Genomic DNA, 22,074 nt, shown 5'->3' on the forward strand with positions numbered 1-22,074 from the left:
AGGGCTACATCAGAATATAAAATCTTATTCAGCAAGGTTCAAGTAACCTGCTTGATAATGGAGTAGGCTAGTACCATTCCATGAAGCTGCTCAAAGTGCAAGAATTACTCGATAAGCAGGACACTTTTACCCGAAGAACCAGATTTCATGAGATACCAACGAATATCCCAAGATATTTATGTAAATGATATTTAAATTGTATTATTCTAATGTTATTTGAATTTGTAACTGAATGTATTGATCCCACACCTACACGTGTAGGGCCTAGATTCATTTGTAAGGGCCTATAGCCCACTAAGACTTTCTATAAATAGGGAGTTCATTCAACCATTAACCCTAAGAGAAAGTTACAGGAGAAAAGGCTAGAGATTTCTACGCACTTTACATACAAAACCCTTTGAATTGTATTCTTTTCTCAGCTTGAGAAACTCAGTTGCACCTTGTTTCTTCTTGATCTTGAGTTTGAGACTTCTTTGAACAATAAAAGTGCAAGTGGATGTAGGTCACTATCAACTCTTGGGGCTGAACCACTATAAAACTCTTTGTGTCGTTTAAGTGATTTCAGTTCATTTAATACTTATTTTGTCGTATACAATTGACTAGTTGTTGTTGACTAAAATGCTGGTCAATATTTTGGTGCTTTCATTGAGAGTTGAACTCAAGATCCCACCTTACCAAATCCATCTGAAACAATGGCTATCGCTGCTAGAAGCCAAAGCCAAGAACCACAAGGAAACATTGTTACTGGACAGACTGATCGCCCCTCGAGTAGTCAAATACCACCTTTACATCCTGGTCATCAGAGTCCTTCTCCTCATGTAAATCCACCTCCGCCAACCACATTTGGGCATGATGAGCCTCGTGTGGACATAGGAGAAGATATGAACCCTGACCTTGAACAACTGAAAGAAGTCGTGGGACAAATGTAGGAGCAATTTTTCGTCATGCATGAAAGTCAAACAACAACTCAAGAAGCTATAGCTGAAGCCCTGAATAAACAATGACAGGATTTCCAAACTTGGATGGATTAGAGACAGCGAGCCCTTGAAGCTCTCCTAGAAGAAGCTGACCGCCGTAAGTCTTAGGTGGCGAGGCTATTTTAGGCTGTTTTGTCACAAAATGAAGCAGCAAGGCCTCGACCAATGATCCCTAAACCGGAGAACAGTGGTTAGGCACAACCTGACTCTCCCTGACCAATTGGATGTGTACTAGACCCAGTCCAACCAGCTCGATCTCGTGATCAAGTGGTCCCTCATGGACCTGCTAGGAGTCATCACTCGAATAGGGAAGCTCAACCAGGAGTACAATGTTAACTCTATCAAGAGGAACAGGTGCTACCTATTCATGACCAAGATCAAGGTTGTGGTAGACAAGTGTCTGGAGAAGGAAGACCTACTAATGGGGCCACCGAGGCATGCAACCTTATAGGGAGGACAACCTCCTAATCCAAAAAATCCAGGACCTAGTCAACAATTACGACAACCAAGGAATGAACAATTAGCTAGTTAAAATCAAGGCCAGCCACCTCGACGTGCTGGATGCAATCATGGTCATCCTCAGAGAATAAATAGACGAAGGAATGACCAAGAAGCCAGTTGCAGCTATCAACCCCACGATGATCAATATTATGTCGATCGTCATAATGATGAGCATCCAAGAGGACAATTTGTTCCGACAAGGTCACATGGGCCTCAAAATGTTCATACTAGGGAAAATGTACAACCTGAAGGACCGTTTGTCCCACCAAGGCAGCAAGAGCCAACAAATTTTCCAGCAAGACCACCTCCTGGTGCTCCTCGAGCAAATAGCCAAAATACTGGGGGTGATCTAGAGGAGGCAGTGTCTTCGATAGACTTGGAAACAGAGGACATAACTTCCGAGATGTCTTTGACAAGCTTCAGGAAGGAAATGGGTCTAATGTTGCAGGACCTGTTGCATTAGTAATCCCACTAGCATTGCAAGGAGAAGCTGCAGCACTCCCAGTCGCTGCACCAACAGTTGTGCCATTAATTGCTCCTGATATTAAAGTACAACTTGACGCCCTTACTCAGATGGTTCGGGAGTTAATTGCCTCGAAACTAACTGACATCGATTTAGAGAGAAGGAAAGGATCTCCTTTCTCTGATTGAATCAATGCACTTACCATCCCTCCCAAGTTCAAGATGCCAACTTGGAAGATGTACATTGGAAAAGAAGATCCCATGTCACACGTGAATAACTTCGAAATGTAGACGGGTCTTCAAGGAGTAAGAGATGATGTCCGTTGCAGGATCTTTCCTTCTACCCTTGCCAACTCTATACAACAACGGTTCTTTAAACTAGCGCATGGAGCCATTAATTCCTAGGATGCATTGGTGAGACTCTTCTACTCACAATTCTTTGCTGCTCGTATTCTATCAGCCAAGCTAATGACCTCGTTGACATTAAGCAAGGACCCAATGAGCCCCTCAAGGATTATGTGTAACATTTTATGCAAGAGGCTGTTAGATCCAAAATAGTTAGCGATGATGGAAAGCTGATGACTATCGTGGCTGGGATCCAAGCTAAAGCTCCTTTATGGACCGATCTAAGAAGAAAAACCCTATACTCAACAAGAGAGTTTCTAGATCGAGTAGAAGAGTTTATAAAACTGGAAGAAGCTATAAGGAAAGCTGATCAAGCCAACCAAGCGGGAACCAGTGCTGGACCAGCCAAAAACACTGGAGCAGCTAACCAGAACCAGAAATCCAATGGTAATGGTAACAAGAATAATCAAAACAGAGACAAACGAAATAAAAATTCTAATAGTGGCAATAACAATGACAATAAACGGGAAAAGACCAATGATAAGCCACAAGAATACATTCCTCATTTTACCACCTACTCTACACTCTTAGGGTCACAAGTAGAAGTCTTCCAAGCTACACATACTGAAGTGCCCTATAGGAGACCAAATCCTATTAAGAAGGATATAAGCAATTGAGACACCAAAAAGTTTTGATGCTTCCATAACGATTATGGACATGACACTAATGAGTGTAACCAACTTAAAAATGAAATCGAGTTCCTCATTCTTCAAAATCATCAAGCCATGAGAAGATATATTCAACGACCTGCTGAACAAAATCCAACTGCTATAGGAACTCCTAATGCACCAGCCTAATCAAAGTCGGTTAGATATACATAAACAACTCAAGCAACGAATTGCACCATTTATTATGAGTTAGTGTAAGGCTGGTCATAAGGCACGATTTGCCCATTTTTCTATGGTTAGTCATTTTTATAGTATTTACCAGTCGTAAGGTACACTTTTGCCCATTTTGTAAATGACCAGTCATTTATCAATTTCATAAATATTTTGGTTGCAAGGCACATTTTTCCCATTGAATGATCACTGGTAATTTTTATTTTCTAAAAAGTGCTTATCGTAAGGCACGTTTTTACCCAAATTCATGCAACCAACTACTTTTCTCTTGTTTGTGTTTACAAATTGTAAGGCACAATTTTCCCATTTTCAAACAATCAGTTATTTTTTTATGATCTAGACATTGTAAAGTTGGTTGTAAGGCATGTAATGCCCATTTTTTGAACACCAATTATTACTTAGACAATTTTTTGTTATTTGGTTATCAGAAACGTTTTTCCCTTAAATATGACCAATAGCATTTGATTAATTCAATCCTTAATGTTTTTATTCAAAACATTCATTGCTCATAGAATTTTTTTTCAATAGACACGTTTTGTCTATTTTATTACGAGATATTTACAAGGGAGTGTGCTAGACACACTAAATATCCCAAACTTTTGTTATTATAACAAGTATTGCTTAACACGTACGGTTCCATTGTCTTTGTATATTTTCTATGTGATATGTTTCGAACAGCTGGGTTAAGTTCAAACAAGCTTTGGTTATTTGGAAAGTGACCAAGGACTTCCCTCCTTGATCACTTGGGGGGCACATAGGGTATACACCGCCATAACATAAGCAAAAGAGTAAAAAAAAGCACAACTGAGTAGTACTTAGAAAAAATTTCAAAATTTATAAAGTGTTGTGCTTTGTTCATTAAGAACATGGAAATTAAAAACTTTCTTTGTTCTGCAAGAGCAAGAAAGTTTGAAAACATATATATCAATTAATTGTTGTTTCTAGTCAAATTAACGACCAACCTATTGTATGTAATGCAAGAAAAATATTACAACAATAATACCCGAGATTAAATGCTGCTTGGTCAACTATTGTCTTTGCACCACGAACCTTATCGCCCGGGCGTCCAGAATATACAAAAACGATATATGAAATCTCGCCTCACTAGTTGACTACATCATCCTCAACCTGATCCTGACCCTGGTCGTTATCAGGATCCAGGGAAATCTCTGGATCAGGATTCTCTGGGGACACAGCAGCAAGCTCCTCCTCCTATCACAAGCAGCGCATTTGGCAATTTATTTATCCTGGAGGTTGGCAAGAAGATAGTCGAGGTTAGTTTCCTTGTTGTTTTCTAAGACATGAAAAAACAATTGAAGACTTAGAGAAAGAAAGTTCCACTCGACCATAACGAACCAACTAAGACAATAAAAATCAGAAAAAACTTAGCGGTGGAAGTCAAGTCTAAACTTATAAGTTTTTGGAGAAAAAATCAAGACGTGTTCGCCTAGTCGCACAAGGACATGGTAGGAATCAACCCTACTGTTATCAACCATGCTTTAAATATAGACAGAGAGAACTTCAAGCTTGTACAACAGAAAACGAGGTTGCTCGATAAAGAAAGGTCAAAGGCCTTAAAAGAAGAAGTCGAAAGGCCAAAAGAAATTGGGTTTATAAGAGAAGATTTCTACCCTGAGTGGGTTTCTAATCTCGTCCTAGTAGCAAAACCTAGTGGCAAATGGAGAACTTGTGTAGAATTCACAGATATAAACAAAGGATGCCCAAAAAAATGCTTTCCTCTACAAAGAATTGACCAGCTGTTTGACACTATTGCAAAGCACAAAGCTCTTACGTTTATGGATGCCTAATCAGGGTACAATCAAATCAGCATGCACCATCCTGATGAGGAGCATACCAAATTCAGAACAAACATAGGATTGTACAGCTACAAAGTAATGCCATTTGGACTTAAAAATGCTGGTGCCACATATTAGTGGCTAGTAACACATGATGTTCAGAGACCAAATAGGCAAGAACATGGAGATCTACATTGATGACAAGATGGTAAAGTTAAAAAAAGGCTGGGGGCGCGTGAAGGATCTAGCATAATTCTTTGCCATCCTTAAGCATTATAGTATGAAGCTTAACCATTTAAAGGGATTGTTTGGGATGAGCTCAGGAAAGTTTCTAGGTTTCATTTTCAATGCAAGAGGTATAGAAGCTAACCCAGAGAAAATCAAAGCTTTGGTCGCATGAAATCCCCAACTAAGATAAAGGAAGTACATAGTTTGACGGGACGGATTGCAGCACTCAGCATATTTGTCTCAAAATCCACCGACAAGTGTGTACCATTTTTTAATATGCTAAATGGAAATAGCAAGTTTGAATGGAATGAAGAATGTGAAAAGGCTATCCAAGACCTTAAGGAAAATAAACCTCCAGTCTTATCAAAGCCAATCGATGGGGAAACTCTATACTTGTATCTAGCAGTTACTCAACACACTGTTTGTGTAGCCCTTATTCAAGAAGCAGATAGAATCCAACATCCAGTGTATTACATAAGAAAAATGCTGGTTAGGGCAGAATCACGGTACCCATTAATTGAAAACTGGCCTATTGTTTGTTGCTCGCAGCAAGGAAATTAAGGCCTTACTTCTAGGCTCATATTATCATATTTTTAACCTATCAACCTCTCAGGCAAGTTTTGCAAAAACCAAAGGCATCTGGTCGACTACTTAAGTGGGATATTGAAGCTCAGGCAGTATGAAATCACCTACCAGCCAAGGACTGCTATCAAAGGGCAAGCTTTAACAAAATTTATTTCTGAATGCACTAGAATACCAAAAGAAAATGAGCAAGCAAAGGAGCCTGAAGACAACGAAAAAAATTTGCTCGTATTGAGGCTGCTTGTAGATGGCTCCTCCAATGAGCATAATTCAAGAGCTGGACTTATACTTATCACACCTGAAGGACATCGTATTCATTGCGCGCTAAGGTTCGAATTTAGTGCCTTAAATAATGAGATAGAGTACGAAGCCCTACTAGCAGGATTACGACTTGCTAGAGATGTTACAGCTGTAGTAGTAGACATATATATCGATTCACAATTGGTCATGAATTAGGTGTTGGGAGAATACCAGGCTTAAGGAATAAAAATGGCCTCCTACCTCAGTAAAGTTAAAGATCTTTTGGCATAATTTAAAAATTTTATCATGCAACAGGTGCCCAGTGACCAGAATTCTAATGCTGATGCCTTAGCAAAATTGGAAAGTGCTAAGGATGCCGATACTCTAAACGTAATATCGGTTGAGTACCTTGCTCAACCTAGTATAAACAAATAAAAAAAAAATGCTAATGCTCGATAACACCCCTTCTAGGATGACTCCTATTGCAACATACTTGGAGCAACGAATGTAACCTCAAGACAGAAATGAGGCTCGAAAAATTTCAAGGCAAGCTGCTAGATTTGTAATCATTGACAGAGTAATGTACAGAAAAGGGTATTCTATGCCTTTGCTCCAATGTGTTACTAAAACAGAAGCCGAGCTGCTAATGATAGAAGTGCACGAAGGATTCTGTGGCAATCATACAAAGGGGCAAAGTCTAGCTTAGAAGATATTGAGACAATGGTATTCTAGCCAACAATGAATGAAGACTATATGGAATATGTACGAAAATGTGACAAGTGTCATAGATTCTCCAAAATACCTGGGGCAACCCCTAATGAGCTCAAACAAATGCAAAGTCCCTAGCCCTTTGTTGTATGGGGGTTAGACTTGATCAGAAAACTACCTATAGGAAAAGGTGGAGTCAAGTTTGCGGTCGTTGCAGTTGACTACTTCACAAAATGGATAGAAGCGGAACCGCTAGCAACTATTACTTCGAAGAAGGTGCTTGACTTCGTGACTTTTGCGCACTACATGGTATCACAAAAAGCTTTTCTGCAGTTGCTCATCCCCATGCTAATGGAAAAGTAGAAGCAGTTAACAAGACTTTAAAAGATACGATGATGAAGTGCCAACCTAGTCGTAGTATGCAAGTTTATCCAATGTTGGTCGCACTAGGATAAACTTGGGGGGAAAATGTTTAGCCCAATTTTGGACTTGATGATGTGGCATCTAAGAAAGAGACATGCGAATTACACCGAATTAAATTTAGAGAGATGGTCGGAAGGAGTAGCTGCTCGAGAAGGCTACATCATAATATAGAATCTTATTCATCAAAGTTCAAGTAACCTGCTTGATATTGGAGCAAGCTAGTACCATTCCATTAAGCTGCTCAGAGTGCAAGACCTGCTCGATAAGCAGGACACTTTTACCCGAAGATCCGGATTTCACGAGATACCAACGAATATCCCAAGATAAGTATGTAACTGATATTTAAATTGTATTATTCTAATGTTATTTGAATTTGTAACTGAATGTACTGATCCCACACCTACATGTGTAGGGCCTAGATTCGTTTGTTAGGGCCCATAGCCCACTAAGACTCTCTATAAAAGGGAGTTCATTCGATCATTAACCCTAAGCTAAAGTTACAAGAGAAAAGGCTAGAGATTTTATTTGTACACACTTTACATACAAAACCCTTCGAATTGTATTCTTTTCTCAGCTTAAGAAACTCAGTTGAACCTTGTTTCTTTTTTATCTTGAGTTTGAGATTTCTTTGAATAATAAAAGTGCAAGTGGGCGTAGGTCATTAACAACTCTTGGGCCCGAACCACTATAAAATTCTTTGTGTCGCTTACGTGAGTTCAGTTCATTTAATTCTTATTATGTTGTATAAAATTGACTCAGTTTCGTTGACCAAAACACTGACAAACATTGGTTATCCTAAAATGGCATATAATAACTATTACATTTATTATGGTGTGATTTACTAAGTTTTAACTAATTTAAGACTTAGTAGTTTACATGTGATTGATTTCACTAAAACAATTCATATAAGCACCTAAGACAATCCTAGATAATCATGTTTCTAAAAGATACATGATTAATCAAAATTGTGTGGCGTTTCATGTATGGCATGTAATAGACTAATGCATGATCATGTTATCAATCAAACATCAATTAACATTTATTTATATAAATAAATAAACAAACAATAAATGATGAACCTAGTACTATTGGGTATTTCTAACTTTACGACCATTGAAAAAAATAGAAATTTAAATTACAAAGTGGGCTTTAGTTGTTTACAAGACTCCAAACTACTTATCTTCTCATATAGGCCCATTTTCATAATTCTTAAAAATCCATTAGGCCCAATAATTAATTAGAAACTAATTTTCTAATTAATTTATTTAATTAAAACTATTTTTTAATAAAACTTGTCATCTTTTACTTTAGTTGAATTTAAATAATTAAAAAAATCAAATTCAAATAATTATTTAAACTGAAGATAAGTTCTTAACCAACTAAAAGATATTTTATTTTTCTAATAAAAATAAAATACGATAATTATCTTTTCATAATTCAAATAATTTAAAAATAATTAAATAAAAGATTTTTAGCATAAAATTGAATGGTGCTCTAGGGTTAGGGCTGGCTGCATGGGACTGAGCCATAAGGGGCCAGGGTGGCTTCTAGCAGGCGGCTGGCACAGGGGCTTGACCATGAGGCCGCATGTAGGGAGGAAGTGTTTGCCTGGGTGGCGCTCATGCAGGGAGGGACTCGCCTGGGTGATGCATGTGTAGGGGAAGGGCCCATCTCGGTGTCTGGGACGTGAGGCTCCTTGGCGTGCGCAGGTGGCTCGGGCCACTTTTTCCTCTTGTGCAACCATAATTTTTACAACCAGATTTAAAATTTTTTTTTTTCCACAAAAATTCCTATGCCACATATGGCTTACACAAGATCTAAGAAAACATAAAATCAATTCCTAACCCAATAGCACCATATAATTAATGATCCATCATTTAACCATACATTCAAAAAACATAACCATCCATTTAATATACATATCAACATACATATAAAAAATGCAAGAAACCCACAAAACATTTAATATATATTTATATGTAGACTGCTCTCGTAGAAATTGTTGGTATTAAATTAGAAAAATATCAAAATTTGCAGCGGAATGGAAGGGGAGGGGATTTTCAAAAAATATTAATACCAGCCAGAATCATACATATATTAAATTAATGCATACACGAAATAGAGATTACCTCTCATAGCCTATCAAGTGTCCTTGAGTCTTTTAGTAAAAATCAACGATATTTCTATCCTTATGAAAGATTACACCTTAGCCTTCCAAGTCGTTCCTCTAACATACAAGGACGTGTGTGGGCACATAGGATTCACAAGTTGATTTTAGGCTCTCTAGATGTACTCAACACATGAGATCTAGAGAGGTTTGAGAAGAGAGTGGCTATGGAAACTTCTAGAATTTAAGGTATAGATTTCAGGTTTATAAAGATAATTAAACTATTTTAATAATCTTTATTTAATTAAATTAAAACTGATCAGTTATAACCTATTTTAATTATTTAATTTGAATTATATTTAAATAATTACATAAACAAATTAATTTAAAATTCAAAATTGAAACCCTAGGGATTTGGCAAGATATGAGTGGCGTCACACATGCTCTATCCCTGTTTTTCTCTTTTGTTTGTTTAGTTAACTATAAGATAATATATTTATTCCCAAAATAAATGCTAGTTAATTCAAAATTAACTTTATCTTAAAAAACTATCAGTTTTAAATAATTATCTTATAATAAGATGATAATTAAGCTCTCCCAAATATTAATCTAAACACGATTAATATTTATTTTAACTAATATAAAGTTTTTAAAAATGAATTAGTTAATTAATTCACAATTAATCAATTGCCCATAATTATTCCCTTGCCTTGGAAAATTAATTCCTTTGCAATTTAGTCATTTTCTGTATTAATCTTCTTGTGACATCCTTACCCTTGACAATGTAGGAAAGAGGTGACCCGAAGACCATGGACCTATAATATGAAGCTCCAATGAATCAGATTATTAATTAAACTCTTTAATTCAATATTCTTATATATTAATTCCATGATAACTCCACTATAAATATAAAATTGCACTCTAAGTATTTATAGAATTGTATTTACAAAGTGTTATCTTGTTGTCCATTAATATAATCAATAAATGTAGTTTTGCCCTCCATTTATTGATTCGTTAATTAGAGCTGGTCAAAATTACCGTTTTCCACATTTAGTTACCTCTTGTTCCTTAAGTACCATTAATTCACTAACGAATAATTAATCTATAATTATATTATAGATTTGAGCCCAATAACTATGCGATTCTAGAATTAACCCTTAAGGGAACCAATATTCGATCTGTTAGGAAAGCATGTATTCCATTATTGTACAATCATGTTCCCAGTCATTCATGATATTGCATCGCCAAAACAAAAGTCACTAGCCTCATTATGTCAAGAGACCTTCACGAATGAATCAAAAGATCCAATAAGCAAAAACATGAGTTCATGATTACTCATGATTTAGATTGATCTACAAATGATCATCTATGATGATATGAATTAAATCTTTATGTCAAATAGTAAGTTTATAAAGATAGTAAATTCATATCGGTCTTGTCATATATAATTACTATTATATACAACACCTTTATCAAATTTCTATCCACATAAGTAATCCGAATCTAGATTACTTGCGTCCTGTATGCTTAGTAAACCGTGCTAGCAACCATTTATTAAAGATTTTGTACTTTAATATGTTGCTGACTATTTTATTCACTATATATGATCTTAATTCTCTCGTACTAATACAAGATCATATTATCATAAATGAATATGGAATTTTATGATATTTATACAAATTATCCAAAAAATAATTATAACATTTAAATATAATAAAATTATACTTTTATTTAAATCAATAAAATATCTTTTCACATGTTTTTATGGCATAAACCCTAACAAGTATAAGTGGACGTAGGTCATTACCAACACTTGGGGATGAACCACTATAAATCTTGGTGTTGTTTTTATTCTTAAGTTCAATTATCAGTTTTCATATCGTTTATTTGACTCCGTGTCGTTGGCCAAATCTCGAGTCAAAATGATGATTTTTTAAAGCATGAAATAATTTAAGATCAATACATCTAGAAGAAAAAAAAATGAATTTTCGGATAGAAAAAGAAGAAAAAAGACTAAAAATATGAAATCCCATATGAATAATAATAATAATAATAATAATAATAATAATAATAAGTTTTTTGAGAAATTATAACAAATTGTATCCTTTTTATGTTGGTAAGTAATAAATGTCCCTTATTTTGAAGTTGGAGAAAAATAAGTCTTCTTTAAATTCTTCTATTTTATTATTTTTTTAATGTCCAATTTACCTTTCTCTTTCTCTCTCTCATTTTTTTGATCTAAAAGCATATGATTTTAAATATCCTGGTATATCTAAATTAATTTTGTTCAAATAATTTTATTTTAAAGTTATATTGATTTTATTGACTAGCTTTTGCGCTAACAACCAACTAAATAAATGCTTAAAGAAATGTAGAAGGAGACAGAGATTTATGTGGTTCAAGTTATTAATTAGCCCTAGTCCAGGAGTTAATTGTATTAGGATTTGAGAATTTTGGGGGTTCAAGCTTCTATGGACTTCAGGCAGTGTTTTAGCAGTGCTCTGAATACAATAAACTGGGATCCTTTTCAATGTTTTCCCTAGCCCTATTTATAGATGACTGATGATAGTTAATTCTGTAACGGGGATTTATTACAAACATTATCCCTTAATCAGATATTAAATAGACAATAAATAATACATTCCAGCAATCAATATGCCGGTGGGCACAGGCGTATCCCAATTGGCACAATTATGAGGTTTCAACTCACTACTTTTTGGGGAAACACATCCTTGACAGTGTCAGGGGTAGCTGCACATTTTCCAATGTCAGGCGGCGTCGTGAGACATTCTCCTTGTCTCTTGTACGAAGTTGCAAACACTCCTTGAGGCTTCTTATGGTTCAATGTCGTTGTGCATGACATCTGGAAATCCAGCTCCAGGTCTGGAGGGAGGATCTCGCTGGCCTGGAGGACGTGTGGAGGAGATGTGACTAGAGGGATACAGTAAGTAGTCATCGGGAAATAACCTTCCACGAGGACATGCTTCTCCGGAGGCGATGAACGATAAATAATGGGCAAAGCCTTCCTTCCAGAGAGCTCTAGGTAAGTTTCCATAAGCTTAATCAGCTCCCGTGTACAATAGATTACTCCTACTGCATGCCACGTGTCACTCGGTGAATACATAGACAACATTTGCCCCCAAGTCTTCACTCGTCCTCAGACAATGGAGACTTAGACTGAGAGGAGTAATCTTACGGGACATATTTAGGGGGAGATGTTTGGGCTTCCTCAACGTCTGACACTTTTAAAAAGGTCACGCCATGCGTCGAATCCCTATTGTTTGGTTTGTTAATTGGTGCCATTAAATGAGGAATCTTTTCCACTCCCAAGACGTCTATTCTATACGTGAGGTGTCCTTTTCCCATTTTTTGATCATGAACCTCGCCTTGGTAATTGCAACCATTGGACCATGCTCGAGTACCTACTCCCTAGGTGATCAACGGTTGGGGGTTGATTGCTTCCTGTCCAAGTTTGAGAGTATAAATTCAAATTTTTTGCCTCTCGCTCTTCACTTTTGTACTCAAGACATTATCCCATTCCAGAGCTCAAAAACCGCCCCCATTCATCAAGAACACCTTCATCGAACCAAAAGCCATCCGTTAGTGATCCTTGAAGGTTGGAGAGAATCCAGTTACTTTTGGGTCAATCGTACAAAGTATTTTCGTGTTCGGAATCGCTACAACACATACAAGAGCTTCATCTCGAGTATGTTTCTTGTATCTTTTCCATTTTGAGTTCTTGTTGTTTATTGGATTTATGCTTACGCTTGTAGGATATTTGGATTCAGAGGTTATTTTTACCTCTTTTAGTACAATTATAGGCCATAGCTAGTGTTAAAACCATCCAAAATGGACTGTTTAGGCCCTTTCGTGTTTTTTTACATTTTGGGCGTTCCATCGGATTATGGGATATTCCTAGATTCCGGTGATGTTCTTTAGTTTTCGGGTGGTGTCTCCAGGGGCCGAATTAGGGTTCTTGTGACACCCCGTTCCCTTAGAAATTTCTTCTCTCCTCCATTCCTGAGAAGTTGTCTTCGGGATTCTCATGTTTTGGCTATCTTTATTTCGTTCAAGGTGTTAATTGTTTGGTTTTTGTTTCGGATGTCTGAGGAGCTTTGTGAACTACACCAACAAGGATTCTACGCTTTCGACCAGGAGATTGTCCCCATGGTCCAAGAAGGAGGAAGGCAATGGGAGGAAAGGTGAGCTGAGGCTCAAGCATCAGCATGGGAGCTGGTGGTAAGGGAGGTCGCTCCGGCTGCGGAGAGGTCTGTCCAGAGGGGAATGATGGAGGAGTAAGTGAACGAAGCTCCCTTTCCTCATCCCACCCAATGGTACGAGGCACAAGGTTTGAGATGGAGCAACTCCCTAGCAAACTAAGCATTCCTTTGCCCTAGAGCGCATAATGCAGCGTTATGGGATCGAGGAAGAATTCTTGGTGTGCCTTTGCCGGGAGTCGGAGAGAGCACATCGTAGTGTGCATGACCTTGGAGCATGGAGCTAGTCACACCTAATGGCTGGAGTTGTGCTACCCCTACACCTGTACTTTATAAATTTTTTGAAGTACGTGGGGATCGCTACCTTCCAGCTTTCTCGAAATGGTTATCGGGTCCTCGCAAGCTTGTATGTCCTATACCAGAGAAGGAATTGGCCCGAGCCTTCTCCAGCTGAGGTCTTATACTTGTACACCTTTCGGACCTGTCTGAAGAAGAAACAAAGTGACTTTGATGGGTATTATACCCTGGTGAAGTTTGCCAACCCAAACATGGCGTACAAGGCTCCTCACCACAACGCGAGCCTTGCGCGGAACTACAAAGACCATATTTTTTTCACGAATGGTTTCCCGACGAGGACCAACCCCACTCTCATCCTTGAGTTCTCTAGGGTTGGTGAGTATCTTTGTATTCTTTGAGCTTAGTACTCTCCTATACTTGTAGCTTTCCAATACTTAGTAGTTTTTGTTACATAGGTCCCTTTTGACGAACTCCCTACGTCTAAGCATACGAAAATCATTTGCACGAGATGAAGAGTCACCCGGACGTGGAGCTTGAGTTAAGCTAGCTGGTCATGGAGGAGAACCTAATTACATGGGCCTCCTTTGGGAGGGATAGCACATCAATAATGTGGACTTGATCCAATACAAGAATTCCCACAAGTCCCGCGAACTGGCCACCCGCCACATTAACTATATCGATGGACGGGCCATTAAAATATTCAACTAGCAATTGTTAGAAGAACAGTTAAAGAATGATCAAGCTATTCGAGCAGGTGATGAAGCTCGGGAAGACCAAGAGCTCTAGGAAGAGATCCAGGCAGGGATAGAGTCTTCCTTCATTGATTAAGGTAAACCTCCAATCATAGTTTATAATGTTATATAAGTAAAAGATGGGGTAAGTCCTAATCACGTGTGGATTCTCCATCACTCATCCAGTGCGGGCTTGTATTTGTTCATCCTTGGACCACGAAGGAGTAAGATTACCAAGACCTGATCGATGTCTGTCTCCACCAAGTGAGGAGAAGGCTGCCTCCATGGGGCTTTGTGCCACAAGAAGACGTTACGTCTTTCCACGTGGACTGGTTTTTTCAGTATGATAACAACACAACCCAGGAGATGGGTAGGCTCGTGAGGGAGTTTTCATGCGCGATTATTCATCAAGAGGAGTCACTTAGTGGTGGGCTTCCCGAGAAGCCTACGTGCTCTTGAATCTATGCCTTTTAATTCTTGCATGCTAATACTTGTTTTCATATCATTTTATAAATGCTAACTGTCTGCTTTTTCAATTGCAGATCAAATGGGGATGGTGGACGCTATCCATGCCAAGAGGCAAAAGCTAGAGGGACCAACCCAAATACATGTCCCCACAGCACTAGCAGTTGTGCCTGCAGCTCCGGTAGTTTCTCCCACGATTCGTGCCTCGAGGCCTATGGTTTGAGAGGAGGTCTTGATGGTGGCAGATCCACCAATTATCGACCTCGTTGGTCCCCCACCCTAGGGGAATGGGCATCTAGAGCAAAGGCGGACCAGATGTCCCTTGAAGTGTTAGATAACCCACCAGTCAAACCTCCTCGATTGGTGATTTTACCCAAGCACTACGAGGGCGAAGAGTTTGCTAAGTACCAGGCGGCGGTGGAGTACTTCAATGCCCATCTGGATGAAGGGGATCGAGATTTTTGGGCCTTGGTCGAGTACCTTCATTAAGACAAACCTGTCCGAGGCAGATCCAATCAGCCTCCCATCGGCCAAGTAGAGTTGGAGAGCCTCTTTGCAGAGAAGCTTGGAAGCTGCACTGCTCCATTGGTGGCTGAGCTCTTGCAGGGAATAAGTGAGTCCCTGTGCAAGATTACTTTTCGCATTTATGCACACATAAGGGGTGACAACAAGATTACCCTATGCACGTCTTGCTGCTACACCACTGTTAGGGTAAGCCTTGAACTTATTCTGGTCTTTTGGAACACATAATTTTGGGGTACTAACTTAGTGGTCTTTGATTTAAGGGCTTTGCCTTATGCCAATGCTTGGGGGACGTCATGACAACTAGGTCCTTCGAGTTAAGGCAAGCATAGAAGGAGTTAGCTGTGGTGAAGGCCCAACAAGTAGTCCCTCTCGAGGAGCTTGCACGACTCCACAAAGCCTTGGAGGATGAGAAGGTTTGCTCCCGGGGGATGAAGAAGCTTGTGGTCGAGGAGCAGACTCGGACTTGAGCCTTGGAGGAGACTTCATCCAAGGCGATTGAAGATGAAAGGGCCCACACCAAGGCAGCAGAGGAGGCCTCGGCCAAGGTAGCAGAGGAATCCCGGGTTGCCCAGGAGGAGGCCTGGGCAGCTCGACAAGAGGCCTCCAAAGTTTTGGGGAAGGCCTCACAATTTGAAGCTTAGGGTGTAGGGCCCAAGGAGAGGCTTCCCTACCAGTAAAGAGAGCCTATGCAGCTGCGTCCGAGATGGAGGACCTTTGGCTCAAAGTTGATGAATTGAACAAGGAGACCGACTTACTCGCCGCGGACACACTCGATGTCACCTGGTTGAGTAATATGGAGATGGATCTAGCCTTCACCAACAATCCCAACACAAGTCTGCTCTTCGAGGAGCACCTTCGTGCTAAGGAGGCAGCTGCTACTCCTGCTTGAGTCGCCAATGAGGCAGGCCAAATTCCTGAGGTCGACCCCATTATCGATGTTGTTTTTCTAAGCCGCCTATTGTAGTCTTTATATTTTGTTTCAAGTATATAGGCTTGTGTGCCATCTATTTATTTCCTATACTTGGGGTATAAACAATTGACTACTCGAGCCTCCGAGCACAATTGTGCAAATATGACTTTCTGAGAATGGCTTTTGCTTGCTCTATTTACTTGCCTTCATTGCTTTTTCACTTAGCACGTTTTTAACACATCGTTCAGTAATAATGCAAATTGGACTTAAAATGTACACAATTTTTCTTCAAACTTTTAACGTAATGTGACATCACAAAAAAGATCGATTTGTCTAACCTTGTTTTATCCACCGTGCATGGCCCTTAGTCTTAAAAGACTTAGGTCATGGCTGCACTAGTTGATTGAACTTTGGACTTGTGCCCGAGTCTTGGCGACTTGGGTCTTGCATATCTCACAGGTTTTTGGGTTTCGACTCTTAGTGTTGCTTTGTGGGCACTTGGTTCTCGGGAAGTAACTTTAGGTTATCGCCAAGTTTGGGCAACTTGATGCTTGTACTCAAGTATAGGCGACTCGGGACTTGGAAGGCCAAAAAAACTTAGGTTTTCAGGAACTTAGTGTTGCTTTTCTGGCACTTGGTCCTCAGATAGTCACACTGAGTTCCTTAGTTCGCGCCTGAGTATAGGCTACTTGGGTCTTGTTTGCTCAAGTTTAGGCAAATTCAGACTTGCGCTCGAGTATAGGCTACTTGCTTGCTTAATTTTTGGCAACTTATGGCTTGGTGCCAAGTACAGGTGACTCGGTTTTCGTACCTTTTACCCTTTTTGGAAGTAGGGAACTCAGTATTGCTCCGTGGGCACTTAGTACTCAAGAAGTAACTTGAGTTCTTCGCCCTAAGGCTACTTAGGTTCTTGTGACACTGGGTCTACTTTCGAAAGCCTTGACACTAGGTTTACTCTGCTCCTAATATGCTTAGTTCTCTAGGTCATGCTCCGTGAGCAGTTACCTTTCAAGGTGACCCAACTATCCCCCCAAGTGACCAGAGACTAGTCTGCGTTCTCTTGTCCAGGCTAGCGAGCGGGTGCTCCTCGCGTAGTAAAACATAGATAAAAAAATTTAAAATTGAAAAATACAAGAAAATTCTCTTAATTTCATCTATTGTGTTTTGTACACACGATTGTCATTAAGGTTCCCAGAGGCTACAAATGACTACAAAATTTAGAAAATATAATTGCTCATATTACTGGTAATACCAGCGAAGATGCTCGGTAGTCCAAGCATGGGGCACCAACTCCCTATTCAATGATGCCAGTTTGTATGTTCCAGGACATACGATGCTCTCGACTTGGTATAGGACTTCCTAGTTGGGCCCCAACACTCTAGCCTCTGGATCTCGGGTTGCCAGGAAAACTCTTCACAACACCAAGTCTCTGACCTCGAACTTTCTGTCTTTCACTTTGAAATTAAAGTATCTGGCCACCTTCTATTGGTAGGACACTACACGTAACTGTGAAGCTTCTCAACAAGGTCTAGTGATTCTTTAAGTAAAGCATGATTCGTGGTCGGGTCGTAACTATCTCGTTGGTGCGTGGAGATTGTTGCCTCAACTGGAAGCATGGCTTCATACTCTTAGGACACAGCGAATGGTGAGTGGCCAGTGGAGGTCCTAGCAATGGTGCAATAACTCCATAGTACCTTAGGCAGCTCCTTGGGCCAGGGGATTTTCGCCTGCTCCAGCCTTTTCTTCAAATTGGCCTTAAGAGTCTTTTTGACCGCTACTACTTGTCTATTTTCCTGAGGGTGAGATACGAAGGAGAAACTCTTGATGACTCCATGCCTTTCACAAAATTATGTAAACAACTCACTGTCAAACTGCAGGCCGTTGTCGGAGACTATCTTCCTCGGGAGCCCACAACGACAAACAATATTTTTGATGACGAAGTCTAGCACCTTCTTCCAGGTGATGGTAGCAAGAGGTTCGACCTCGACCCACTTCGTGAAGTATTCGGTTGCAACAATCATATACTTTACTCCTCCCTTTCCTGTGGGCAAGGCCCCTATTAAGTCAATGTCCCATACAGCGAAGGGCCACAAACTTGTCATCTGAGTGAGCTCATTTGGAGGAGCTCCAGGAATGTTGGCATTTGTTGAACTTCTTGACATAATCCATCAAATCGCCATTCATTGTAGGCCAGAAGTACCATTGTCTTAGGATTTTCTTGGTGAGGCTCTGCCCCCCAGTGTGGTCGCCACAAAAGCCTTCATGCACTTCTCAGAGGATAAGCTTGGCCTCCTTCTCGAAAACACATCGAAGTATTGGCAATGAATATCCTCGTCTGTACAACTTGTTGTCCATGATTATGTACCGAGGTTCCTGGTAAACTAGCTCCTGAGCCATTTTTTTGTCCTGCGGTAACTCTCTGGAGATAAGGTTCTTCACAATAGGTTCCATCCATCCATCTTAGGGTTGGATTACTTCTACCTCCTTAGGAGCTATGATGCTTGGACAAGCCAAGTAGTCAATCGAGACCACATTGAGAAACTTTGCATCCTTGGTGATAACAAGTTTGGCCAGGGCATCAGCGTTGGAATTTTGCTCCTGTGGCACTTGTCAGATGGTGAAACTTTTGAAGCTGTGCAACATTTATTGTGCCTTGGATAGATAAGGGGCCATCTTGGTCCCTCGAGTTTGGTACTCTCTGAGGACTTGGTTCATGACAAGCTGAGAACCGCTGTATACTTCGAGGCCCTAGCTTTGAGCTCCAGGGCAACTCAGAGTCTGACAATCAAGGCTTCATACTCAACTTCTTTGTTTGAGGCGTCAAAGCGAATTCTTAAGGCATTGTGAACTTTATGCCCCTCGGGGGATACCAAGATAAGGCCTACTCTGGCTCCATTCTCATTGGAAGACTCATCCACAAACAACTTCCATATGAGCCCGACAACCTGGGCCTCCTTGGGCCTCTCATGTGTTCTCACTCAGCTATAAAGTCCACTAGTGTTTGCCCCTTTATGGTGGTCCTCGGGTGATAGGTGATGTCAACTTGGCTAAGTTCGACTACCCCCATGAGCAGTCTCCCAGAGGACTCCGGCTTCTGAAGGACCTACCTCAAAGGCTAGTTGGTGAGGACTTTGATGTGACGTCCCTAGAAATAAGGCATGAGCTTCCAAGAAGCCATCATCAGGTTAAAGGCGGACTTCTCCATGAGTGAATACCCGGACTTCGCCCCAAGGAGTCTTTTACTCATGTAGTAGACTGGGTGCTGGACGCGACCTTCCTCGCGAATCAGGGAAGTACTAATGGCGTCCTTGGAGAAGCCATGTAGAGGAGGAGGGGTTCTTCATCTATGGGCTTTGACAGAATTGGGGGATTCACCATTTGTGCCTTCAGTTTCCAGAATGTCTGTTCACACTCCTCCGTCCACTCATACCGTTGACCTCCTCGGAGGGTGTTGAAGAATTGAATGCACTTGTCGATAGTCTTATAAATGAAGCGACTAAGAGCCGCTATCTGACCAGTCAAGCTTTGCATGTCCTTGTGCTTTCAGGGTGACAACATCTTGATCAAGGCTCTTATCTTCTTGTGATTTGCTTCAATTCCTCGGCCACTGACAATAAATCCCAAGAACTTCCTGGAGGCTACCCCAAATGTGCATTTTTGGGGATTCAACTTCACCCAAAATCTGTAGAAGACTTAGAATGCTTATGCCAAGTCTTTCACATGGTTGGGAGCTATTCTGGACTTCACCAGCATATCGTAAGCTTACACCTCCATGTTCCGACCAAGTTGATTCTTGAACATCTTGTTAAAAAATCTCTAGTACGTGGCCCCAGCATTTTTCAGAGCGAAAGGCATCACTTTGTAGTAATAAACGCACGTGTCTTTTCGGAAGGTTGTGTGCTCTTGATATTTGACATGCATGAAAATCTGGTTATACCCCGAGTAGGCTTCCATGAAAGTGAGAAGGTCATACCCGGAGGTGGCATCGATCATCTGATCATTCTTAGGCAATGGGAAGCAGTCTTTTAGGCATGCAATGTTAAGGTCAAATAAGTCAATACATGCTCTCTAGGTGTCGTTAGGCTGTGGGACCAGCATCGGATTTGACACCCACTTGGGGTATTGGGCATCCCATATATAGCCATTCCTGAGAAGCTTTTCAACTTCTGCCTTCAAGGCCTCTGCCCTGGTCGGGTCCATTGTCCTCATTTTCGGTTGCACAAGAACAACATACAAGTCTATGTTATGGGCGTGGAAGATGATGTTGGGGTCAATACCCATCATGTTTGTATGAGACTAGGCAAAGATGTCCTGGTTCTCTTGAAGAAAGCTCACTAACGCTTCTCGGATCTCCGCCTTGAGGTTCTTCCCAACCTTTGTTTTCCTTTCGGGGTTGGAGCTATTGAGGGAAATTTTTTTAGCTTCCTCCATGGGCTCAATAGCCCTATCATCTCCAACCATGGGGTCCAACTCGTTGGACTCCCTCTCTTCTAGAACAGCATGGACCTCCATCTCCGTTGGAGGAGGCTACTCAGGGGCTACTGCTTCAACCACCATCATTAGATGGTTCAGCGACACATTGTTGCATTGGCGGGCCTCTTTCTGGTCCCCACAAACAGTGCCAATTCCGGCCTTTATGGAAAACTTCATGCATAACTGGTGAATAGAGGTGACCACTCCAAATTCCACCAAGATCGGACGTCCCAGGATGGCGTTATAGGTGGAGGAGCACTCCACCACAACAAAAGTGCAGTATTTGAAGGCCTGGCGAGGCACTTCTCCAAGTTTCACTGTTAGCTTGAGCTGCCCCATCGGAATCAAACCTTCACCTGAGAACCAGTAAAGTGTTGAGGTGCACGGGGAAAGGTTGTTTGTCGCCAACCCAATCTTCTCAAAGGCTCACTTTAACATGATGTTTACAGAACACTCGTTATCCACTAGGATCTGAACTACTATCTTGTTATAAATTTGGCTCTCGATCAAAAACTAATCGTGGTGGGGAAATGCACTCTCCAAGCATCATCCTTGGAGAAGGTGATTATTTTGTCTGTCATCTGAGGCATTTGTTCCAGGAGTTGGGCTAGCACCAGCACTTCATCATCATGGTTCAGGGCCTGTGCATAGCAATTCTGCATGCCCCTTGATGTGCTCCGTAGGTGGGGTCCTCTAGATATCGTCCCTACTCTTTCGTTCACCAGAGGAGATCCATGGGCTGCTTGCTACGGTGCAACTTGTACTTGGCTTGGAGCCTGAGGAGGTGCCACTTGTTCGGGAGGAGGCATGGAAATGGTCGAATCCTGAGCATGGCTTTAGCCCTGGCATACTGGTGTTGGTGCCCTAACATGATGAGATTTTCAATCTCATCCCAAAGCTACATGCACTCGTTGATTTGGTGTCCAACATCATTGCAGAATTTGTAGAACTTCGTGGTGTCCCTTCGCTTCTTGTCCCTCTGAATGTGCTGAGGACTCTAGTAGTGGACTTGCTGCTCCGTGGCAGGAAAGATGTTCTCTCGAGAATCCACCAATTAGGTGTACTTGAAATATTTGGGAGTGTATTTCTCCTTGGGAGCACCATTTCTCTTGGACTTCTTGCCCTTTCCCTTTCTCGCACTCTTGCTTCCGCTAGGGCCCCGTTGGGTGCTGCCGACTGGGTGGGAAC

The sequence above is a fragment of the Humulus lupulus genome, chromosome X, assembly GCF_963169125.1.
Source record: "Humulus lupulus chromosome X, drHumLupu1.1, whole genome shotgun sequence".
Lineage (NCBI taxonomy): Eukaryota > Viridiplantae > Streptophyta > Magnoliopsida > Rosales > Cannabaceae > Humulus > Humulus lupulus.